Raw genomic sequence first — 26,366 nt, forward strand, 5'->3', positions numbered from 1 at the left:
AATAGGTGCACATGTGTAGGCACAGTAAGAATTTACTGAGATCTCTTACTAAAATCCTGAAATAATGCTCAGTAAATGTTAATGATATGTTTAATTTGGTTTATAAATACCAAATTTACAAAGCAATGGTTACTAGTGAATACCTTTAATTGTTTGGAAAATAAAATCTCTGGAATTTTACCATTCACAATTAAGAATTAAAGTTTTTGGATCAATCTGTGGCTCTGCAGAACATCATAGCCAAATAGTGGACCTGAGGACAAACTGAAAATTACTAACCTGTTGATTGTACTGAATGGTCTGCATGGTTTCCAAATAATCCTTTATGCATGTTACCTTTTAAACTGAGTTAATGATAATTTGGCTTAAAGGTTTGCTTTCTATGCATTTTCCTTTCTCTTTGAAGGTATACTTATATAGGCCATAAGTAAAACAGTGACTCAAGAAAAGTCTTTCCTAAGTGCAAGTGGGAAAGATGCAGAAGATTGCCACCTAAGCTGATCTTTCTACTTTCAAGGACCATATAAATCTTAGGTTATCACAGACTCTGGGATCAGGCTTTTTCAATTCTAATCCCAGCTCTACCACTTCCTAACTGTGTGAATTTGGAAAAATTACTTAACCTCCTGTTGGGAAAATGGAAGTTCCCACAGCCAGATGTTCACCTGACCCTGATCTACTTGCCCACTGCACACGTGCCATGCTATCTCATGCTTATGTAGTACTTGGCTAACTGCACAGGTGCATGCTTACACACGTTGGCAATGAGCCACTACTATATAAAAGGGTGACCTCTAGGTGCTTATGAGTGGATCATGGAGTAGACTGTGGACTTGCTGGATGCAGGACATGATTCTAGCACTTGCCTGCCACTGGGAGAATAAAGCTTGATATAAGACCTTTTACCTGCAATGTTCTGTTGTAATTATTCGGTCTCACTGAATCCAGAACGAACTTGCCTGGAGCTGAAACCCTCTGGCACTACATTCCCCATGACTAAGTTTCCTCATCTGTAAAGTGGGACTTAGCTGAGTCAATATTTCTTTAAAAAAACATGGATAAGCCAGTGCTTAGTCCTATTAAGTGGTATAAAAGTGTTTGTTTATTTAAAAATATCTACATATGCATATAATGCTCTCATATATTTTTTTTAAATTTTGGTATCATTAATCTAGAATTACATGAAGGACATTATGTTTACTAGGCTCCCCCCTTCACCAAGTCCCCCCCACATCCCTGTTCACAGTCACTGTCCATCAACATAGTAAGATGCTGTAGAATCACTACTTGTCTTCTCTGTGTTGCACATCCCACCCTATGGCACCCCCACCCATTACACATGCTAATCGTAAGGCCCCCTTTCTTTTTCCCGCCCTTATCCCTCCCTTCCCACACATCCTCCCCAGTCCCTTTCCCTTTGGTAACTGTTAGTCCATTCTTGGGTTCTGTGCTTCTGCTGCTGTTTTGTTCCTTCAGTTTTCTTTTGTTCTTATACTCCACATAGCTCTCATAGAATTTTATATTTTAGATATCATTCTTGTTTTATTAGTTATATTAACTCATTATTTTACAGTATATGTATTTCAAAAAACTATAGTTTGTCTCTTGTCATAGATCAAAGAACTATTACCTGATGATTGCACAACTCAAATCCAAATTTTCTAGGTCTATCACTGAACTCAGACATCAATGAACGCTGATGTCTGAACCTTCAGTTTTGTGAGTTTATTTTGTTTATGCCAAATTTATACTTAAATTCACTTTACTCTTAGAGTTATTTTGTTAGTTTTAAATTGACTTTCTGATAATTAAGGTTTTAACTTACAGTATCCTTTCAGGTACTTAAAGTAGACATACCTGATGTTGGATCTTAGCCAGGCTTTTCACATCCCAGTGGCTAGAGACTACTTTTGACTAGGTTTTTCTACTCTCTAGTCACACCTAGATCAGTTAAAGAACTGTCATCCAGGAAAGAGAAAATTATTGCACACAGTACCAGGTGACATTTATAGTAAAAGGCCTCTTCTACATCTCTTGCATTTTCCCAGGTTTCTGGATAAAAATTGTAGTAGTTAACAGAGGACAATATGAATATACCAAAGGTCATATATTCTCTTTCTGCTTTAAGTTCCTCTAATACCAATGCCAGTACATTCTTATTGGTAATTATTTTCTCCAATTGTTCAAGATAAACTTGAAAAATAACTTCTTATGGTTTTATTTTTATTAAAATAAAAGTATTCCTGGTCTAGAGAGATATTCTAAATATCTTTTAGAATTTTTTAGTTTCTTTTCTTAATTTCCAATATGTTAATCTGGAAATGTATGTCTGAGTTTGAGGAGAAAAAAAATCTATGAAATCTCTTCACTCTAGCTGGTTGGAACTGAAATATCTTCGAGTGCTATGTGAGCTTTGGGTTTGCTCAGTTTACAGGTCCCTGAATTTTTGTCCAGCCCCATGAATGCATAGCTACTATATCGCTTGGAATTCAGCAACTGTTTTGTCTGAGGGTTTCAGCCCTGGACAAATTCACTCTGGATTCAGTGAGACTGAAAAATGACAACAGAACGTTGGGGGTAAAAGAGAGGCAGGTGTTGGTGGGACACAGGCACATAGAGTTCAAGGCCCCTGTAAATTTCTGTCGGGAGGGACTTAGGTCAAGGCTTTGCAGTAAACAAGAAGCCACAACCTGGACATCTGAAAAATTCAACCTGAAAAACAAGGGAGTTGTTTTTTTTGAACCCAGCTTGATGTGAGCAACAAACTCCCCCATCTTCCCACAACCAATCATGTAAATTTCTCTGTGCTTATAAACCCTAGACACTGAAGACCCAGGGGTGTCCTTCCTTGGAGCCCCTCCCTAGCAGCAGAATCCTCTTTCTTTTCACTCCTCATTAAAAGCTTTGCTGGTTGCTCCGCACTGTTGTCTTCTGGCTTCATTCTTCCTTGCCACCAAGACACAATCCTGGGAAAAACATCTCAGCCTCAGCCGGGAACAAAGGGGTTTATTCTCAGCTTTATATTCATGGTGGCAGGTCAAGCACTAGACTCCTGTTTAACCTCACGGCAAGTCTGCATTCAGCAAGCCGGTACGCCTCCAGGCCTCTCCCCCACATCACAACCTGACAACCCCAGAGCACTGGGTGGGGGCTCTTTATGGAGAGTCAATAATAACTCATTGCTCACGTGTGTGCAAGGAGACCAGGGTCAGGTGAGGATCGTCACATGGAACTTCCATTTTCTCTATAGCAACAAACTCAAGAAGACTTCTGCTCTTTCTCTTCATAGAAACTACCTTTCCAGAGTTCTGCCCTACAAAGTCAAACCACCTCAGTCTCACTGAACTCTGAGGTCTGACTCCTTAATTTTGTGAGTTTGTCCTGCTCTGCTTGGGTTCCTTTTTTTCTGTGCCATGCATCTAGGCAAAAACTTGGGTGATTATAAGATTTACCTGGTTTGTTTTCCTTTTCTTGGGGAGCAAAGTCCTGGGTTGCCTGTTGTCTAATGTTTGAAAATAACTTTTTCATGTATGTTTCTGATGGGAAGGCAGGTCTGGTACTTCTTAATCCATCATGGTCTGTCTGTTGAATCAAATAAAACTTTGGTTTATGCTTCACATGTCTTTGTTTTTTTGAAATGATTTTTCTAGCGATTTATTTTTATTATACTTTAAAAGTATACCACCCTGTGACAGAAAGGGATAAAAGGACTGCTTTTAAGCACAATAGCTTAAACTTTAATGTGCATACAAATCACCTGAGGATCTTGTTAAACTTCAGCCTGTGATTCAGCAGGTGTGGGGATGAGGTGCTAACAGTCTTCCAGGTGGTGCCAATGCCGGCAGCCCAACCCACATTTGGGCAGCAGTGCTCGTGCCACAGGAGAGTCTACTTTTGGACCCAGTCACATGATGGACATTGATTACTGGTAAGGTAGGTTCACTGCAGGAGAAGACCAGTGAAGAAATGTCAAGACAGCTCAGGTAAGGAAAGAGATGTCTGTCTTTTTTATTCTCCCGTCTCTCTACCTACAGGAGAAATTCGTAGTAACAGGGAGAACTGAAAACAGATGACTCAGAGAAAGGCCCTAACTTACCTTCACCTGCCATGACCAAGGAGTCGGGATCCCAGCTCAAGCCTGTAATGTGGCAAATGGTTGACAGCACATGATCCCGAAGAGAGTTTGAGATTAAACTTTTAAATGCTGAAAGTGATAAAATTGGCCCAAGCTAACATCAAAGCACAAGCAAATTATATAGAATGTAACTGAAAGCAGTGATTTGAGAGGAAAGTTTTTCATATATATACTTCTCAATATTAAGACTACTTGACAAAATGGTTTTATATATATATGAAACACTTGCCTTGAGAAAAACTTTCAACCACATTTGAAGTTTACATAAAAATGAAATAAAATCATGCATATTTTTAAATGTTACCATAGAACTGTGTTAATACAATTCAAGATCTAAAATATCTTTTTTATCCAGAGCAAAATACACACACACACACACCCCAATTTTTATAATAGAAAGAAATCAGCATTTTTATGAGCAGCATCTCCCACCATCTGCTCAAAGTTGGTCACTCTATTTCTAATGTGTTTACTCTCTTGAATGCAACTTGATCAGCTTGAAAGTTTTTGGGGGATGCACTGAAATCTAGGTAATAGAAAACATAAATGTAAGGCTGATTAACTCCAAAGAGAAAAGTTATTTTGAGATACGGCCTAGGCAGTAGGATTGGATGATTTTGTAAATGCATAAATTGAATTACAATTATTGCCAAAGGCGAGCAGCACCATTAGAAAGCACATCAAAACAGTAACCGAACCAGACACACTGCCAGTGTCTTTAATGGGTGTATCAATTGTCTGTGGAGATGTTGAGAAGTAACTTGATGAGACTCTTTTTCTGCTGTGCTTCAGAAAAAGGAGCTATTAAGACGTACATTCCAATGGCTTAGAAAACAATGCATGCTCTTCAGGAGGTTAAGTGAGCCAACTCATGAACACTTGTGAATATGTATGTGTATCCATGCATGCACACACACACACACACATGCATGCATACACAGGAAACTTAGGCTGTAGCTAGCTTTTTGATATTCAAGATAGAGTATTTTTTCCATCAGTCTTCAGCCAGAAAGCTGTACTCCTAATGACTTCCCTTAGAGAATTTGACTTTTTTCATAGTTCTGCTGTTTGAAACTCTTTTTCAACTATCCTGTAGGAAAAAGAAAGATAAATGAAGTTTTGTTAAAATGAGTGAATCTACTGCTCTTGAGGTTGACTTCAATTCTCCATCTTCTGTGAACCTTTTTCTGGTCACATCAGTATAAAACTATTTGTCTGTCACTTTAACTCATTAGCCTCATGTCTGTATCACTGAGTTGTCATTTATAAAAACTGCTCAGTAACAATAGTTTTCTCTGTGTTATTTTTCCACACAGCTCTTCAGGCAAGGAATTAGTCATTTTGTAGTATCTCACAATACTTTCCATGCTGTCCAACATACAGTAAATATTTAGTAATAATCACTATCATTTGTTGAGTTTTTAAGTACCCTCTACAACTGCTAATATTTCAATTAATATTTATGGCAACTCTGTGAGGTAGCTATTTTCTCCATTTTCTAGATGAAGAAATATCAGAGAGGTTAAATGGCTTTCTGAACCCATGCATTGGGTTAGAGTCAGGCCTGATTCCAGTGTTTTTGTTCCTGTGATATCCAGCCTTCCTGATACCTACTCTGTGCTAAGTCCTAAGTAAGGAAACCGGGTTCTAGGTCTAGCTCTGCCTCTGACTAGCTTACTTATTTTGCATTAGCTGCTTTATCTCTATCAGCTTCAGTTTCTCTAGATGTAATACAAACCTAAACCCACAGGGCTTACATCTGTGTTTATAGGAGAAATGACATTTTTTGAGCACCTAATATGTACCACAAACTATACTAGTCAACTTACATGCATTCATCCCAGTGAATACTCCCAGTGTCCCTAAAAAGGATATATTAATATATATGTTTTATTGCTGATGAAAGTGAGATCTGCAGAAGTAAATTACCCAAAGATATTAGGCCTGAAAATGATGGAATCTGGATTTGAATCTATTGTACCTGACCCGAAAATCATTGTCTTTCAACTTCACTGCACTAACTGGAGAAAAAGCTGCTGTTGAGCTAATATTGATGTAGACAATCAATTTTCTATTTGGGGAGGAAAGATGAACCTCGCTAATCTCCTATATTCCTCTATTAGGATTCAGATTAGTTTCACTTTTAAAAATAGTTTCCCTGTCAGAAATGTGTAGTTTAAGGCAGAAGTTAATCACACTAAAATTGTTGTAATAAAAAAGATACGAAGTTATCAGTATAGCATCTGTCTCTAGATACGATTATAATTTTTATCATCTTTGAGATTCAGCAAAGTGTAGACAATATTTCAAGAACCTTCTTCAGGCAAATATTATATGAATGTCTTTGAAGCCATTACATTTTTCAGTTTTCCAGTTTATGACTAATATTTGCAGTTATCTCTAATGTGTTAACATGTTTAGTATACCCTCCTAAAGGCATGCAGGAAAGCTATTGCTTGCCTTGTAAATCGAACTCTTCTGTAGGATTTTTTTGAATATCACAACTGATTATTCTAGGGTGGATTTCGGTATCATTATTGTTTGTCTATTTTATCCCAATCTGGCTTTTGACCTGCTTTTTCCCCCCATACCTCCACTTCATTATAGGGCATTACATCTGAATTCAGAGTAGTGAGCTGCATTTATGCTGCTGTTAAAATAGTGTAGAATCAGAAAAGCAATTTCCTGTTTAGGGGGAGTGAACAAAACCATAACTATTTCTTCCAGAACGTGTCTCACTTCAATTTACACCTGAAATTAAATCTTTAAGTTAAAATCTGCAACTTTTTGGTTGCAGTGCCAGAAACTTTTTGGCTTAATATTATACAGCAGTTAAGTCTACTGTTATTTCTTTTTCTTCAAGTAAGCTCACAAATCAGGCAATTACCAGGAAGTTATTATTGTTTGCCTTTGGATGGATAGGCTTTATTTAGCTTTAAGTTGGTTCTACAAAAGAGCCCTCTTAAAAATATGTATACAAAGGAGTTTTCTCTATCACATGAAGGTCGTCCTAGCTGCTAATCTAACTTCATTGGAAAGGTTTTTTGTGCAACTGATATATAGGGAATGTACTTATTTCCATTTCTCCCCAGGTCTTGACAGCAGATTTCTCCTCAAAGTGATATTAAGTGTACAAAGTGAAGAACTGAAGCACACTGGTCTTTACATTGTACAATCTAAATAACTTCTTTACTATATTTTGTGGTTGAATATCTAGTCCAAGAGTTAATTCACAGCTACATGGTAGCATAGTTGAAATAATCTGAATCGCATGCAGTGTCATGCTAGCTAAATCTGGAAAAATGCCAGGAGTGAAAATTTATTTATAGGCCAACCATCCAGTGTCTGCTTGAAACAAGCCTGACCATGAACAACATTTTGGTCATGATTTGTCTCTTGTGAAATTAGTCCACAGTGAATTTTATGAAAAGTTGAGCACAGATCTGTTCCAGTGCTTCCAGGTGGATGAGAGAGACTGTTGGAGCATGTTAGCACTAACTATTGTCCTGTGGCTCTATGAAATCTTACTTGTACACTAAGGTGGATTTAAGGATATGAAACTGTAGATACCACTTAGTAGGCTGATTTTGCAATCTTCTAGCAATTTATTCACTATCTGTTGTGGAGCTTGACATGTCTCTTTTACCTACATTGAAATTATCCATTTCTTGTTCATTCTTGAAAGCATAGGTTTCAGTCTCCATAAAGGGTTAAGGTTAGTAAACAATGTTCAAACTAAAGTTACCTTAGAGAGGGAGACATATCTTGAATTAATACAGCTGATCCTATAAAGAGGGCTCTTGGCAGTTGCATTGATTTCATTTTGCTGACAGTGATTTTGAGACATTAAGAAGTAATTGAATATTTTACTCTCTTTACACAGTCTGAAACATTTAAAAAGGAGGATATTTAGGAAACATATTATGTAAAGTAATATATACTCTGTAGTCACAGTTGAAAACTTTTGTGCATTTTCATTATGCTGTCTTTGCAGAATATACATCAACAATCAAAATGTGTCTTTGTTTTTTTTTCCTCTCTCTCTTTAGTTTTACAAAGAGATACTAGCACCAGTAAGTAAACTCTGTGTATTGCTTTCTGAGAGAATAAATTTCTAACTGTGGTCAATATATTTCCTGCTGTGTTAGGTTAATAGCTCTTTTCCATTGTTTACACCAGAAAATGCATTTCTCCAAAGTCGTTTCGGTTTCATTAAATTATTAAAAAATAAAAAGTAAAAGTAATATTTTCGTGTGTAAGAAAGTTACTGCAGCTATTGATGTTGCTGCCACTACTGTAGATACCATAGTTGCAATTACCACCATATATGCTTGCTGATGTCCATTTTCTTCCCCTGAATCCTATAAAGCCATGAAGAACAGGATTATATATCTAAATGATTCAAAAATGAAATCTTATGTTATAAACAAATGCATGTATTTCTTTTCCTTCAAATGGCCCATTTAGCCTTTCAGCAACAGAATAAAGTTGAATCAGAAGTACAAACTTCTTTACCCAGTGGTCTAGTGAAGTCTCCTGGCTTGTGACTCCATTGTACCAACGCATGGATAGAAAATAGCTGCTGTTGTCACTGAGTTAAAATATAATGCTTTTGGTTTGGAAGCTGTGGGTGGGAAGAATGTTACAGGCTGAGCTTATTCTCCTTGATTCTTGTCTCTGCTGCAATAAAGAATTGAGACAGTAGCAAAGCAGAATGAAGTTTTATTTGAATACAGTCCAGGTGAGGAGTGGGCCAGAATCAAAAGAGATGAAGGCTGCTTACTGCAAGTCTTCTTTTTATGGGGTTTTTGGCAGGACAGAGAAGTCCTTGACTGACGGTCTTTGGCCTTAAAGGAATGGTCTAATTGGTGAAATGGAACATGGGCTGTGCTCTGGTGAATTCTTTGCCTGTCTTCTGATATTTTCTTTATCTGGGGAGAATTTGGACATCCCAAGTAACTCCTGGTCCTTGAAACTTCAACTAATTAACCCTGTGAGTCTTTTCTGGCTCTCTGATTTTATTTGGTTAATTCTTTGAGTTACTTTTAGGGGGCTTTGGTGGTCTTGCATTTAGAAGCATATTCTAATTTCTATATCCAAGACAGTAACCTGAACAACCATTGCTGGTCCTAAAGTTTTTCTGGAGACTTGAGCTCTAGCAGAGGGAAGAATAGCCTCTCTTTTCTAGTATTAGAAATCATTGACAGTCATATCTTGCAATTCTTGTACTGAGCTCCCAATGCTATAAATCCTTACAAACAAAACTATCTCAGTTCTCACAGACATACACACAATTTTCCAAGGCCAACAAATAGTGCCAGGTCAGGTATGCCAGGGGCAATTTCTGCCTTAGCCATGTGAAGTCCCTAAAATCTTACAAAGAAGACTATTACTTATTCAACAAATAATATTACATGTCTTCTATGTGCTATACACCATTCTAGGTACTGCAGATAGAGTGATGAAAGACATAGGGGACCTCTATTCTAGTTGAGGATACAAATAGTAAACAATACAACTTCTGGTGGAGGCAAATCCTGAAAAGCAGAGTAAGGGGATGGAGAGTGACAACTGGTTTGGAGGCCAGGTCAAAGACGATCCGTTTGAAGAAGTGACATTTGGACAGCTATGGAACTAGTCATGCAAAAATCTGTGATAAGAGCATTCCATGCATGGGGACAGAAGTGTAGATGTGGGGAAGGAGGTAGCTTTGTGTGTTTTAGGATGATAAAAAGGCAAGTATGGCTGGAATGTAGAGGCCAACGTGTGAAGATTAGCGTGTTCTAGAGCACAGAATGATAGCAATGAGAATGTAAGGAGGATCTTGCAATAGTCTAGGAGAAATGATGTGGCTTGAACAATGTTGGTATTCATGGATACAAGAAGAAATGCTGGTATTCATGGATACAAGAAGAAATGGTTCAGATTTAGAAAATGTTTTAAAGCAGTGTCAGAATGTCTTAATAAGGTCTGAGGAGAGAAACAGGAATGATGGTTCCATTAAATGAGAGAAGAAAGAGTATAGATGATTCTCTTTTTCCCCCACTGGAGACATCAAAATTTTTCTTTCAACCATGCTAAATTTGAGTAACTTATTCAACATGCAAGTGGAGATTACAAACAGGTGATACAAATAGGTATTGGCTATTTGTATTTGCAGTTCTGGAGGGAAGATTGGGGCTGGGGGTTTAAATTTAGGAGTCATCTTCCTCCTGATGGTATGTAACTCCATATGACTGGATGTGATCATCAAGGGAGGCTGACAGAGGATATGGGAGTAGAGGTCCAGGAACCACATTCAGGCATGCTAACACTAGAGGTCTAGAGGAAAAGAAGAACTAATTAAGGAGATTTCATTGTGAGGAGTTACGTCTCCTCATGCTGACGAACATTCAGATCATGTAGTGCATCAGAAAACAATTTACCTAAAGTTTAAACTTGAGCTATCATGGACAGAGGTAAAGAATTCTCTGTAACTTCTAATTAAAACAGTCATAGAAGGAAGCAAACTTTCTGAAGCATATGGGTTGATGCCAGACAAAGGGCAGATGCATAATCAATCCTTGCTCCTCATCTCTCCAAAATTAAAGATTTAGACCTGACTTTTTGCCATACCCCATGATTGGAAACTAATTCCAGAAAAATATTATTTGGTACTTACTGAATACATACAGATATTTAAGGTAAATCTTAAAGAGAGCTGTATACCCTTTAAAATGTTTACTTTGAATTCAGCCATTCTTAATGAATCCTTGTGTTGTCTTTTTAATACCAAAGTAAAAATTCCTTCAAGCCATTGTAACAGATTGAATTCTAAATCCTATTTCTGGGATTCACAGCAGGCATAAAGCAGTTTTTTCAGGATAATGTTTTAATGGGGCTTTTTCATCTATGGGTGTACTAAACATTATAAATGCTCCAAGCAAATTGTCTAAAGAGACATCTTCCTTTTTCAGGGTCCTTTGATAAGGTAGCTTTAAGAATAGGAAGGAGAGCATTTGAAAAATATAAAAGAAACCCTGTTGTTACATTAGGCAGTGTTATTTTCTTACCACTGAATTTACCCTTTATCAAAGTGTTGTTTACAAGGGTTGAGAAGGCTGAAATGTTTCTCTCTGTTCTTTAATTCTTTGTTTATGAACTGTTGTAATAAAACAAGAATGTACTCAGCATGGGTAGTGGTAAACAATGATTGCTTTGTTATCTTAGTTTAGAAGATCACAGATTTTCTCTAGAGATTTGCATCCTTGCTTGGTGCAAAAAATTTTCTCATTAATTAAGAAAAGATTCACTGTCAGAGACTTAGTAAACACATTTTGATTTTATCTTCAACAGTGACCAAAACCAAATGAATGAAAAAGGTAGAGTGAGTTTCATCCACTCATCTTCAGTTCATTTGAAAGACTTTTGGGTCCCAGTATCTTACGGCCTACGTTATGTACACTAGCCTTGTTTCAATTGTGCATTGGGGCTGCCAGTATATTCTTAGCAACTGAAGCTGACGTTACCTCATGCAGTGTTCTATGGAGATGAGAGATTTAAAATATCAGCTGTACTTGGAGGCACTAATGGAGTGGTTCAGTGAAAATGTGGCTTACCTTCATTCTTGAGGACAGTCAGTGTGTTTGAAACCTTCTCAGGATTCCCTGAAAAACCATTTACATTTTGGGATGTAACTTAATGCAACCTATGAAAACTAGGAGATAACAAATTAACTATTGGAGTCATCTCAAAATTTTTGGTGCTAGATTTGATATCCTGGAGCTACTTTTTGGACTGCTGTGTTTTTGATTTCCAGAATTCCATTCATGTATTTGCCCTGTTACACTTCCTGTTATATTAATGTTCAAAGACCAGACTAAATATTATTTTACAAAGGACAATACAGATGTAAAAAGAAAATGTTGCCACACAGGCACCCCATCTGATAGCCTACCTGCTTCCCTAGTGCCATGGGCTGAATGTTTGTATCCTTCCAAAATTCATATGTTGAAATTTTAACCTCAATGTGATAGCATTAGGAAGAGGGAGATTTTGTAGTCAGGTTATGAGGGTGAAGACCTCATGAATGGGATTAGTATCCTTATAGTAGAGACATCCAAAGGGCCCTTTCATTCTTCTGCCATGAGAGGACACAGCAGAAGACGGCCATTTATGAACCAGGAAGTAGGCCCTCACCCAGCCTCCAAAACGAAAGAAAGAAATTTCTGCTGTTTATAAGCCATCCAATCTATGGTATTCTGTCATAGCAGTCTGAACAGACTAAAATTCATAGTTCACAAATGAATATCTTTCTCAATTTTCTTTTATAGTGAAACATTTCATTTCTTAAGATAATGCCACCTGCATAGTAGATAAGCTATGGTTAATAAATAGAGTTTATTTCTCTGTCACATAAAATCCAAGTTAGGTGTTTTTGATTGGCAGGCAGCTTTCCATGTTTAAGGACCCAAGCTCCTTCCATCCTGTGGCCCTCTCCTCTGCAGACATGGATTCTACCTTGAATTTTGTTCCTGGATGGGTAAGGAGAAGGCAGACAAGGCTCACTCACTCCTTTATCAGTTTGGCTGGCAAGTGTTACACATCACTTCTGCTAATACCATTGGAGAGAACCAGCCCTGTGTTTCCAATGGCATGCAAAGGGGGCTGGGAAATGCAACCATTTATTTGGCAAACATTTTCTAGTAACAGCTCTACCGGGTGGATGGGAAACCTAAAATCTTCAGTTGTCCTTTACACTTACCTGTCTCAACAACCTTGACATATGCTGAAGTGATTGCTTTTCAGTTAAAGAAAATTTGTTAGGTCCTTACTTTTAAGAATTTTAAAAAATATGAAGCAATCTGATGAGAGCTTCCAGGAGACAATAGATTTTTTTTAAAGGCATTTTTTTTTCTTTAAGAAAGATCTCTCCTCTTTGACAAATGGTTACTCTGTTTAATGTGGTCCGCATTTAGTAATGTATATAATTGTCAAATCATTATGTTATACATCTGAAACCAATATACTATTGTATATGAACTATATTTCAATTTAAATAAGTCTTTCCTTTTTTTTAAAGAATATTTAATTTTTAGAGTTAGTGCAACACTGATTGCTTAATGATTCACTCCTACAAATGTTCACTTAAGGACCAAAGTCAGTTACATTAAGAGACATTGTATTGTAAATTGTGATTTGAATTGGATGGGAGTGGGTGGATATTCTTTTCTTACATTTATTTTCAGCTTCTATTTGAATTAACTGCATTTTGGGATTTACTCTGTTGATCTTGGAACTCTTTAACAGACACACAATAAAATGCAAACTAAATATCCCTGTACTGTAAATAGTAGTATTGTTTAAGATTTAGCCAAAGAGAAGGCTTCTGTAAGCATGGGTCTCGGTATAGAGGCCTGAGGAAAGAGAACCTGGAAGGGCTGAGCAGGATGTTGGAGATGGAAGGATGATGCCAGGGATGACTTTTATCTATTTTTAAATTGTGCTGAGTGTCAGGTCTGAGTGAGGCTGTTGATTTGGAGTACAGAGAACAAGTCCCAGTGAATAAAGAAATGCTACTTTATTCTCTTGAAATATATTTTCTAAGTGTCCACTATTTCCTAGACATTTTGTTAGGAAGGGGAACTTACAGCCTAGTGTAATTAAACTGGAATTAATTGGTAAATATAGTCAATAATAATGATAAATAATGAAAATGGTCAATAATATTGGTAGTTTCAGCTTCACTTAAAATATTTTAATTTATGTTATTTTATTTATTTATTTATTTATATATATATATATATATATTTTTTTTTTTTGTGAGGGCATCTCTCATATTTATTGATCAAATAGTTGTTAACAACAATAAATTTCTGTATAGGGGGGTCAATACTCAATGCACAATCATTAATCCACCCCAAGCCTAATTTTCGTCAGGCTCCAATCTTCTGATGCATAACGAACAAGTTCTTACATGGAGAACAAATTCTTACATAGTGAATAAGTTACATGGTGAACAGTGCAAGGGCAGTCATCACAGAAGCTTTCGGTTTTGTTCATGCATTATGAACTATACACAGTTCAAATATGAATATTCATTTGATTTTTAAACTTGATTTATATGTGGATACCACATTTCTCTATTATTATTATTTTTAATAAAATGCTGAAGTGGTAGGTAGATACGAGATAAAGGTAGAAAACAGAGTTTAGTGTTGTAAGAGAGCAAATGTAGATGATCAGGTGTGTGCCTGTAGACTATGTGTTAATCCGAGCTAGACGAGGGCAATAAACATCCATGTATGCAGAAGATTTCTCTCAGAACATGAGGGGGGAGGTTCTAAGCCTCACCTCTGCTGCTCCCCATTTTCTCACCAGATGGCCCCCTGCGACTGTGCCTGTCTTAGGTTGTTCCTCCCTTGAGGAATCTTACCCGTCTCTGGCTAACCAGTCATCTTCCGGGGCCATACAGGGAAATGTTAAGTTGGTAAGTGAGAGAGAAGCCTTATTGTTTGAAAAGGTTAGCTTTTTACTTCTTTGCATATTTATGCCCTGTGGCTTCTATGCCCAGCATTTGTCTTGAGGTGTCTTTACCACTTGGAAGAATTATGATACTCGGTAAATTCGACATGTGGCACGAGTTCTATTTAAAGGTTGTGATTAGGTAGGAAGAAGAAAAGCTATAGAAGTAGCAGGCGGAAGAGAACATGGGAAGATTGATTATTTCTTTGACATATCTTCTTGTAGAGTAACTTCAGCATGGATAGGTTTTAAACGACTAATTAAATTGTGCACACACATTAACATAATAGGAATATAGTTACCTAACCAAAGCATACCTGTAATTACCAGCCATCTCCAGTGAAACCAAGAAAACCAGTTAGGCACCTTAGGCATTTGTGAAAACTTATCTATGATATGGTGGATATTGTCCGACTGAACTTAAACAGTCTGAGAGAGTTCAGATAAACTAGAACACCCCATTCCTGGGGACTGTTCATATCCCATATGTTCTTTTAACGATAAATAGTCTGTGGTTGTAAGACTTTGGAGCGCTACAATTTGCACTTCTCCTAATTCTTGGTTGAGTTCCAACAGTATAGATCCAGTCCAATTTTTGTTTTACTGTATGCACAGGCCAGCTTAGATATCTCCTTCATCTTTCCCATGGCAGGTCCAGGAACTGGTGGGATGAGTGCATCTACACCTGTGACAGTGCGTGGATCTTTTTTGAAGTTTTTTTTTTTTTTTTTTGCTGATCATCTTCTGTCATGAGTCTTCCCGAGAGTGCTGATGTTGGAAGTTCTTTTTCATATCGTATCTTAGTTCATTTTCAGGGTAGCCAAATTAGGCTTTGATCCTCTGTATAAACACAAACAGACCCTTTGCCTACACTTTTATATGCCCTTTATATCATTGTGTAGAACTCATTGGAGGTCACCACACAGGAACTTCTTTTTTTTTTTTATCATTAATCTGCACTTACATGACAAATACTTTGTTTACTAGGCTCTCCCCTATACCAGGTCCCCCCTATATACTCCTTTACAGTCACTTTCCATCAGCGTAGCAAAATGTTGTAGAATCACTACTTGTCTTCTCTGTGTTGTACAACCCTCCCCTTTCTCCCACCCCCACTATGGATGCTAATCTTAATACCCCTCTTTTTCTCCCCCACCTTATCCCTCCCTACCGACCCATCCTCCCCACTCCCTTTCCCTTTGGTACCTGTTAGTCCATTCTTGAGTTCTGTGATTCTGCTGCTGTTTTGTTCCTTCAGTTTTTCCTTTGTTCTTATATTCCACAGATGAGTGAAATCATTTGGTTTTCTCTTTCTCTGCTTGGCTTGTTTCACTGAGCATAATACCCTCCAGCTCCATCCATGTTGCTGCAAATGGTTGGATTTGCCCTTTTCTTATGGCTGAGTAGTATTCCATTGTGTATATGTACCACTTCTTCTTTATCCATTCATCTATCGATGGACATTTAGGTTGCTTCCAATTCTTGGCTATTGTAAATAGTGCTGTGATAAACATAGGGGTACATTGGTCTTTCTCATACTTGATTGCTGCATTCTTAGGGTAAATTCCTAGGAGTGCAATTCCTGGGTCAAATGGTATGTCTGTTTTGAGCATTTTGATGTACCTCCATACTGCTTTCCACAATGGTTGAACAAGTTTACATTCCCACCAGCAGTGTAGGAGGGTTCCCCTTTCTCCACAGCCTCGCCAGCATTTGTTATTGTTTGTCTTTTGGATGGCAGCCATCCTTACTGGTGTGAGGTGATACCTCATTGTAGTTTTAATTTGCATTTCTCTGATAATTAGCGATGTGGAGCATCTTTTCATGTGTCTGTTGGCCATCTGTATTTCTTTTTTGGAGAACCATCTGTTCAGTTCCTTTGCCCATTTTTTAATTGGGTTATTTGTTTTTTGTTTGTTGAGGCATGTGAGCTCTTTATATATTCTGGACGTCAAGCCTTTATCGGATGTGTCATTTTCAAATATATTCTCCCATACTGTAGGGTTCCTTTTTGTTCTATTGATGGTGTCTTTTGCTGTACAGAAGCTTTTCAGCTTAATATAGTGCCACTTGTTCATTTTTGCTGTTGTTTTCCTTGCCCGGGGAGATATGTTCAAGAAAAGTTCACTCATGTTTATGTCTAAGAGGTTTTTGCCTATGTCTTCTTCCAAGAGTTTAATGGTTTTGTGACTTACATTCAGGTCTTTGATACATTTTGAGTTTACTTTGTATATGGGGTTAGACAATGGTCCAGTTTCATTCTCCTACATGTAGCTGTCCAGTTTTGCCAGCACCATCTGTTGAAGAGACTGTCATTTCGCCATTGTATGTCCATGGCTCCTTTATCAAATATTAATTGACCATATATGTCTGGGCTAATGTCTGGATTGTCTAGTCTGTTCCATTGTTCTGTGGCTCTGTTCTTGTGCCAGTACCAAATTATCTTGATTACTATGGCTTTATAATAGAGCTTGAAGTTGGGGAGTGAGATCCCCCCTACTTTATTCTTCTTTCTCAGGATTGCTTTGGCTATTCGGGGTCTTTGGTGGTTCCATATGAATTTTTGAATTATTTGTTCCAGTTCATTGAAGAATGTTGCTGGTAGTTTCATAGGGATTGCATCAAATCTGTATATTGCTTTGGGCAGGATGACCATTTTGACGATATTAATTCTTCCTAGCCATGAGCATGGGATGCGTTTCCATCTGTTAGTGTCCCCTTTAATTTCTTTTAAGAGTGACTTGTAGTTTTCAGAATATAAGTCTTTCACTTCTTTGGTTAGGTTTATTCTTAGGTATTTTATTTTTTTTTGATGCAATTGTGAATGGAGTTGTTTTCCTCGTTTCTCTTTCTGTTGGTTCATTGTTGGTATATAGGAAAGCCACAGATTTCTGTGTGTTGATTTTGTATCCTGCAACTTTGCTGTATTCCTATATCAGTTCTAGTAGTTCTGGGGTGGAGTCTTAGGGTTTTTTATGTACAGTATCATGTCATCTGCAAATAGTGACAGTTTAACTTCTTCTTTGCCAATCTGGATTCCTCGTATTTTTTTGTTTTGTCTGATTGCCATGGCTAGGACCTCCAGTACTATGTTAAATAACAGTGGGGAGAGTTGGCATCCCTGTCTAGTTCCCGATCTCAGTGGAAATGCTTTCAGCTTCTCGCTGTTCAATATAATGTTGGCTGTGGGTTTTTCATAGATGGCCTTTATTATGTTGAGGTACTTGCCCTCTATTCATATTTTGCTGAGAGTTTTTATCATGAATGGATGTTGGACTTTGTCAAATGCTTTTTCAGCATCTATGGAGATGATCATGTGGTTTTTGTCTTTCTTTTTGTTGATGTGGTGGATGATATTGATGGACTTTCGAATGTTGTGCCATCCTTGCATCCCTGGGATGAATCCCACTTGGTCATGGTGTACGATGGTTTTGATGTATTTTTGAATTCGGTTTGCTAAAATATTGTTGAGTATTTTTGCGTCTATGTTCATCAGGGATATTTGTCTGTAGTTTTCGTTTTTGGTGGTGTCTTTGCCTGGTTATAGTATTAGGGTGATGTTAGCTTCATAGAATGAGTTTGGGAGTATCCCCTCCTCTTCTATTTCTTGGAAAACTATAAGGAGAATGGGTATTATGTCTTCCCTGTATGTCTGATAAAATTCCGAGGTAAATCCATCTGGCCCGGGCGTTTTGTTCTTTGGTAGTTTTTTGATTACTGCTTCAATTTCGTTGCTGGTAATAGGTCTGTTTAGATTTTCTGTTTCTTTTTGGGTCAGTCTTGGAAGGTTGTATTTTTCTAGGAAGTTGTCCATTTCTCCTAGGTTTCCCAGCTTGTTAGCATATAGGTTTTCATAGTATTCTCTAATAATTCCTTGTATTTCTGTGGGGTCCGTCATAATTTTTTCTTTCTCGTTTCTGATACTGTTGATTTGTGTTGACTCTCTTTTCTTCTTAATAAGTCTGGCTAGAGGCTTATCTATTTTGTTTATTTTCTCAAAGAACCAGCTCTTGGTTTCACTGATTTTTGCTATTGTTTTATTCTTCTCAATTTTATTTATTTCTTCTCTGATCTTTATTATGTCCCTCCTTCTGCTGACCTTAGGCCTCATCTGTTCTTCTTTTTCCAATTTCGATAATTGTGACATTAGACCGTTCATTTGGGATTGCTCTTCCTTTTTTAAATATGCTTGGATTGCTATATACTTTCCTCTTAAGACTGCTTTTGCTGTGTCCCATAGAAGTTGGGGCTTAGTGTTGTTGTTGTCATTTGTTTCCATATATTGCTGGATCTCCATTTTGATTTGGTCATTGATCCATTGATTATTTAGGAGCGTGTTGTTTAGCCTCCATGTGTTTGTGATCCTTTTTACTTTCTTTGAACAGTTTATTTCTAGTTTAATGCCTTTGTGGTCTGAAAAGTTGGTTGGTAGGGTTTCAATCTTTTGGAATTTACTGAGGCTCTTTTTGTGGCCTAGTATATGGTCTATTCTGGAGAATGTTCCATGTGCACTTGAGAAGAATGTGTATCCTGTTGCTTTTGGATGTAGAGTTCTGTAGATGTCTATTAGGTCCATCTGGTCTAGTGTGTTGTTCAGTGCCTCTGTGTCCTTACTTATTTTTTGTCTGGTGGATCTGTACTTTGGAGTGAGTGGTATGTTGAAGTCTCCTAGAATGAATGCATTGCATTCTATTTCCTCCTTTAGTTCTGTTAATATTTGTTTCAGGTATGTTGGTGCTCCTGTATTGGGTGCATATATATTTATAAAGGTTATATCCTCTTGATGGACTGAGCCCTTTATCATTATGTAATGTCCTTCTTTGTCTTTTGTTACTTTCTTTATTTTGAAGTCTGTTTTGTCTGATACCAGAATTGCAACACCTGCTTTCTTCTCTCTGTTGTTTGCTTGAAATATCTTTTTCCATCCCTTGACTTTAAGTCTGTGCGCATCTTTGGGTTTGAGGTGAGTCTCTTGTAAGCAGCATATGGATGGATCTTGCTTTTTTATCCATTCTATTACTCTGTGTCTTTTGATTGGTGCATTCAGTCCATTTACATTTAGGGTGATTATTGAAAGGTATGAATTTATTGCCATTGCAGGCTTTAAGTTTGTGGTTACCAAAGGTTTAGGGTTAGCTTATTTACTATCTTACTGTCTAACTTAACTCACTTGTTGAGCTATTATAAACACAGTCTGATGATTCTTTATTTCTCTCCCTTCTTATTCCTCCTCCTCCCTTCCTCATATGTTGGATGTTTTGTTGTGTGCTCTTTTTAGGAGTGCTCCCATCTAGAGCAGTCCCTGTAGGATGCCCTGTGTAGGTGGTTTATGGGAGGCGAATTCCCTCAACTTTTGCTTGTCTGGGAATTGTTTAATCCCTCCTTCATATTTAAATGATATTCATGCTGGATACAGTAGTCTTGGTTTGAGGCCCTTCTGTTTCATTGCATTAAGTATATCATGCCATTCTCTTCTGGCCTGTAGGGTTTCTGTTGAGAAGTCTGATGATAGCGTGATGGGTTTTCCTTTGTAGGTAACCTTTTTTTTCTCTCTGGCTGCCTTTAATACTTTGTCCTTGTCTTTGATCTTTGCCATTTTAATTATTATGTGTCTTGGTGTTGCCCTCCTTGGATTCCTTGTCATGGGAGTTCTGTGTACCTCTGTGGTCCGAGAGACCATTTCTTCCCCTAGTTTGGGGAAGTTTTCAACAATTATTTCTTCAAAGACATTTTCTGTCCCCTTTTCTCTCTCTACCTCTTCTGGAATACCTATAATTCGTATATTGTTCCTTTTCGTTTGGTCACTCAGCTCTCTTAAAATTCTTTCATTCCTGGAGATCCTTTTATCTCTCTCTCTGCATCAGCTTCTCTGCGTTCCTGTTCTCTGTTTTCTAGTCCATTAATGGTCTCTTGCATCTCGTCCATTCTGTTTTGAAGTCCTTCCAGAGCTTGTTTTATTTCTGAATTCTCCTTCCTTAGTTCTTGCATATTTCTCTACAAGTCCATCAGTATGGTTATGACTTTTGTTTTGTATTCTTTTTCAGGAAGACTGGCTAAATCTATATCCCCAGGTTCCTTCTCAGGGGAAGATGTAGCAGATGCCAAAGCTGTCTGGGTTAGTCTTGTCTGGATCATATTTTTTTGCCTTTTCATGTTGACAGGTGCTATTGTCTGTCAGCTGGGAGGGCCAAAATTTTCACTTGCTACTGGCCTTTCTTTACTGGGACAACTGCGACCCCTATTGGCTTGTGTTGGGTAATTGCGTGTAGACTGGGTCTTTGTGTCTTGCCTGGCCGGAAGGGAGAAATTTCCCTTTCTGTGGGCGGAATTTGTCTCAGCCTGCTTCTCTGCTTTTGCAGCGCCCGGTGGGGTAATGGATCGGGGGGCTGCTTGGCTGTTTACCTCCATGAGGGGGTCTCAGAGCTGTTGCCCAGGGGATTAGTGCACCCTGTTTTCCCTGTAATTTCCAGCTGCTGTACTGTGATCTCTGTTGTTTCCATCAAGCTGTTAAGTCCCTGTCCCTTTAAGACTTTCAAAAAGCCCCTGCTTTTCTTTGTCACAGGGGCATCAGCTTCGGCACCCGCTCAGAGGTCTTACTGCCCTCTGCCCACGCACTGTGTCTGTGCTCTGGTGGGGGTGGCTGGGGCTGGGTGTTCAGCAGTCCTGGGCTCCGTCTCCCTCCCGCTCTGCCTATTCTTCTCCCGCCGGGAGCTGGGGGGAGGGGTGCTCGGGTCCCGCAGGGCCGGGGCTTGTATCTTACCCCTTTCACCAGTCGCTGGGTTCTCGCTGGTGTAGCTGCAGTCTGGCCAGTGTCCTGCGTCTTCTGGTCTCTCTTTTAGGGCTAGTTTCGTTTGTTGTATTTTCAAAATTATATATGTTTTTGGGAGGAGATTCCCACTGTCCTACTCACACCGCCATGTTGGCTCCGCCCTCGTTATTTTAATTTAATGTATATATTTTAATATATATACATAATATTTCTATATTACACATTGATATATGTAGCTAGCAATAAGATAAAAGGCAGCATGGTGATATTCCTAGATCCCAGTGTAGTATTTGGTACCTAACAGGTACACTCAATGATACTGGATGAATGAATAAATAAATAATCCTGGGTGAAAAATCAGGAAACTCTAGTTCTTGCCAATGACTTTCAGTGTGACATAACAAGTTGCTTCCTATTTTAGTTTCCTAATCTATAAAATAAGATAAAAATACTCATTCTACCTGCCTTACAGTGTAGACAGTTCCTTGTGTAGGAACAAGATTATAGATATGAAAAACTTGTGCATGTTACAATAGCTGAAAAACAGTCAAAATAGAGTATAGTCTTATTTGACTGAGACATTTTCATATTCTCTTTTATAAATAAGCTTTTTGATTGGCACATGTCTTTGGGAAATGAAAATCATTTTCTTTTAGAAAATTTAATTACATTACCATGAGGCAAATACACCTTATGAAATCTTAGAATGTAGAATCTCTTAGAAATGTAGCCCAATGGATGGACTTGGGGCTCTGGAAAAATCTCAAGTGAATAAAAATGACACCTCTCCCCAATCCTTTCCCATTCATGTACAGATGCTTCCCAAAGCAATTCCTCAGTCCATCTTTTTTCAATCTGGGTTGCACAAAAGAAAGAACTGTTATCTGAAGGCAATCTAACAAGAGAATAAGGGGGAGGAGGTGCACACTTACAAATTTGAGACTGAGAAGAAAAAGGCATGTATTATTCAAAGTTCACCATCCATTTATTTTGAGGATAGAGAGGTCTGTGTTGTGACTCATGCATGCTGTGAAAAAATGCCAAGCGTCTTGATAACTAATGTTAGTAAGGGAAGATTCACCAAGAGGGGGCAGAAGCTCATGAAATGCTAATCTTTGAATACAAAAGTGAGAATCAATTTTAGATTCTGATCTTTTTGGAACATTTCAAAGGACTTAATATGTTGGTAAAAAAAGAGAAGTTTATATATTCTGAGAGTAATGATAAACACTTCTCTTTTCTACAGTTCATCTTTGAGGTTTTCTTTTGTTTCTTACTGTATTAGTTTTCACATTTTGCTTTTGTCTTCATGCCATCCTCATCTTCCCTGTAAGCTTTTAAACTAAACATTGTATTCATTTACCTTTCAAGCTTTCAGACTAAACATTCTATTCCTTTGCCTTTTTAAAAAATTTGGGTTGTGAGTATGCTCCTTTTATGCTAATTGTTGAAAAACCATCAACGTTAAGCTAGAAGGACAATACTTCCTTCAAAATCCCTCCTTCAGCAAATGATTTTCCAGAGCATTAAAAATGTCATAAAGAGACAGTTCATTGTCCCCTGCCATCAATGTATGATTGAATGGAAAAGTGAATGGAAGAGCCATTTTATATAGTCTAAAGTACAAATACTAGGGCTTAGTTATGGACTGCACACTAATAAGAGACACAAGGCAGTTTAGTTGGATGACAGTGGATCAAATTAATTCTGCAAAATGACAAGGGCAAACACTGGGGACCTCCATTATAAAATGCCTTGGAGTGAAGGCTTAGCAGGAAGTCAGTCTTGCATAAGCATAAAAAACATACTGTTTTAGAAACTAAATTGCTGGAGGTGATTTATTTTTATGTGAGAATAGTTTTCTTTTATTTAGACCATTTCTTGCAAAGAAATATTGATCTGGAGAATAGGCTGTATATTTATTTTCACCTCGAGGTAACAATAACTTCAAAAGAAGAGGTGAGGGGGACTCTAAAGGAGCAATCACAGACCACAAGCATAGAGTAATTTTAATAACATTTGCATTTGAGTACACAAATTGAGTTAACAAACCATAACCTCTTTGAACTTGTAATTCAAACACACAAAATAACTTGACTTCAACAGGCAAAGCCAGTTCACATTTACTTGGAAATTTCTAAGATACAGAAAGTCAAAGAGAGGACTTAAAGTGAAGAAAAATGTGTGTGATTAATAATTAATTAAACTATTGTTGATTCAAGGAATATTGTCAGTTGGAATCTTTTCAACATCTCAAGTATGTCCTCATGTTAAATGCAATGTTATTGAAAAGCTTCAAAAGAAATGTTGGCTCCTGTAACTCTGGGGAGAGGAAATCCCAGGACAAAATACCTCTGAAACCGAAATCAGTCAAAGGGAGAAATAAAGTTTAAAACCCGTTTATTGCTTACAAACTGTGGTCCAGGGGCCATCTCTCTCCTGCTCTGGCAGAAGCAAGTGAAACCTCCCCGCAACATCTCAGATTTAGATAAGCCCTTGGTTGCCCATTGACACAGAGATGAAATACCTCTCTCCACCCCTTAGGAATGCCTGTTGATATGCATATGCACTAAAGCCAGGCAAGAGATTCTGGAAATACTGCAATTTTACCCACAGGCCACCCCTCCAGAAATCTTGCCTTCTTCTGCAATGGTCCCAGGGAGAGAAAACTGGAGCATTGTGATCAGACTAATGACATACATTAGCAACAGCAATAAAATCATGATAATCCTCAAGCTGGAGGATTCAGCTAGGGTCAAAGTCCTATGCTCACTCATTGCAGCAGGCCTGCAGTAGCTGAAGAGGCAGAGGGTTCAGGGCAATCATTATACAGTATCTGCAGCCAGTGGGTACATCCAGGCCACAAGGACTGTAGAAGAAAGTAACCTTAAGGGTGATAAGATACATGTCTTAATGACAACAGCATAGGCAAATCTAGTCTATGAGGTAGGATACATACAAGAGAGTGGTCCTGTGATAGAACAGTGGCAGGAATGGGATCTCATCCTGGTCTAGTATACCAGAATTTCACTCTGCTCCCTGTGGGAATTACAGATGGGTCAATATATAAGGCTATAGGAGGTACATGCTCTGGCCATAAAGATAAAACAAAAGTTCCACATAAGATGTTTTGGATACACTACTCTGATGTTTGTGGGCTGCTCTGCTGTTATTCCAGGAATACAAACGAGGCCAGCTTCCAGGCATCCCCAAGATGCCAGAAGGGCCATCTATCACTGGTCCATGTGTCAAAATGTCCAGGGCAATGTCTACTCAACAGTGTCTCCAGGGTTTAACGCAGTTGGGGCTGGCAGAGCAGGATGTTGCTCTGCCGGCCATATCCTGGCTTCAATAGCTCTTGTTTGGTTTTCACATACAGTTGTACAGGGAAGGCAGCAAGATGTGTGAGCATATCCACAGGGCTCAAGTTCCTTTCCAGGGCTTGTCATTCAAATTCCATAGCACTGTCCATAAACGAACTGACCAGCCCCATAGACTACTGTTGGACAACATCATGCCAGATTTTGACAAACCGTTGTACCTCTCTATCATACCTGCCCCAGAAGGGTTATATGGTACATGAGACCTCCACTTTATTCCTAATTCCTGCACCCATCACTGCAATGCATGTGCAGTAAAGAGGGTGCCTTGATGGCTCTCAATCACCTGCAGGTGGCCATAGGCTGCACAAAGATGCTCTAGGCCCCTTTTGGTTGTTTGCTAATTGGCACAATGTGCAGGAAAAGCAACCGATAGTCTAGTAGCTGTGTCCATATAAGTAATGGCATAACGATATCTTTCTGATATGGGCAGAAGCCCAATATAGTCTATCTGCCACCTGACAAGGGGTATAAGCCCCCTTCCTTTTGTCCCATATTGCTGCAGGACTCTGTGTAAGTCCCTGTTAGAGCACACAAGGCATTCTTTCTGGGCTCAGTTGACTTCTTCAAAGGTCAATGGCAAGCCCCACTGACAAGCTACAGCCCACATTGTCTTTTGCCCTGTGTGCAACAAACGCTGAGGTAACCATTGGGCCACATCAGAGGCAGGCTTTCCTGTTAGCCAGCGCACCTGGGCCAGTATGTTTCCTTCATCATTCCCTGGGGATGCCAAAGGCAAATGGCCAGTCACATAATTTATGGTCACAGTCTTAGTCTGACCAGAGGCCCAAAGGTCTTGCCACAACTATTGTCCCCAAGGGGGGTGGTGACCAAACATCCAGTTGGCATGGTGCCATGTCTGAAATCAGTAGCCACAGGGTCAAGCCCAATAGACAGCCCAGCTGTCAGTGCAGAAAACTATAGGGGAAGTCTCCTAGGTGATTATGAGCCATAAGGCCTGTAACTCAGCCCACTGGCTGCTCCTCCCCTCTCCATCCTCAATCCATATTGTCTTACTCTTAGCATGGAAAGCCACAGCCCTCCACTTCAGGGGCTGCCCACAACTGGAGCCATCTGTGTACCAAGCATCTTCAGGTATAGGGGCTTTTCCTTCCTGATAAGGATTCTCAGCTACCAATGGCTTAAAAGCAAGTTCTTCCTACTTTCCACTGGTATAGGTCACTGGCCCCAATAAGCATTGGAGTTATCCACTTAAGGGGCAAGTAGAGAGGGCCCTATGCTGCTGTAAATATGCCCCCTATTTGGCCAGTGTAGGCATCTGTGCCACACCACTCCATGGCCTTTGGGACCAGTCTTGCACCCACCCTGTGATGGGATACGTGGTTATTACCTTGGTTGGAGCTGTTCCAGTGATGGGCTCTATAGCCAGCAATGTGTGGTACACAGCAGCCAGTTGCTTCTCTTTCAAGGTTTACTGGACCTCTGCTCCTTTCCATAGTTGTGACCAGAATCTAATAGGTTGGTGTGTCCATTCAAGCCACTGCCAAAGGCCCCATCCATAACCACCTTTGGTTGCATGAACATCTAGCTCACAGGGCCTTGATGAGTCCATTACACT

This window comes from Manis pentadactyla, chromosome 4 (genome assembly GCF_030020395.1).
Source record: "Manis pentadactyla isolate mManPen7 chromosome 4, mManPen7.hap1, whole genome shotgun sequence".
In the NCBI taxonomy this organism is placed as follows: Eukaryota; Metazoa; Chordata; class Mammalia; order Pholidota; family Manidae; genus Manis; species Manis pentadactyla.